Raw genomic sequence first — 248 nt, 5'->3', positions numbered from 1 at the left:
GCCCTACCTCGTTCCGTCCTGCCTAAGAATCCGCTCCGCTAAAAATCTGCCCTGGTGTGGGGTGGGTAATTACCTGCTCCGAACAAATAAGGGCGGGGTGAGTACCCGCAAGTTCGGGTGGTGTTATCATCCCTAGGGTGAGAATGAGGAATTGAATTATTAAGGTGGATTTTGGTTCTTATTCAGAAAATGGATGTGAAAAGGGGATAAAAATGTTATTTTTAAAATTTTATAAAATTTTTAACAAA

This window comes from Arachis ipaensis, chromosome B03 (genome assembly GCF_000816755.2).
Source record: "Arachis ipaensis cultivar K30076 chromosome B03, Araip1.1, whole genome shotgun sequence".
Taxonomy (NCBI): domain Eukaryota; kingdom Viridiplantae; phylum Streptophyta; class Magnoliopsida; order Fabales; family Fabaceae; genus Arachis; species Arachis ipaensis.
Note: the sequence above shows the minus strand (reverse complement) of the source record.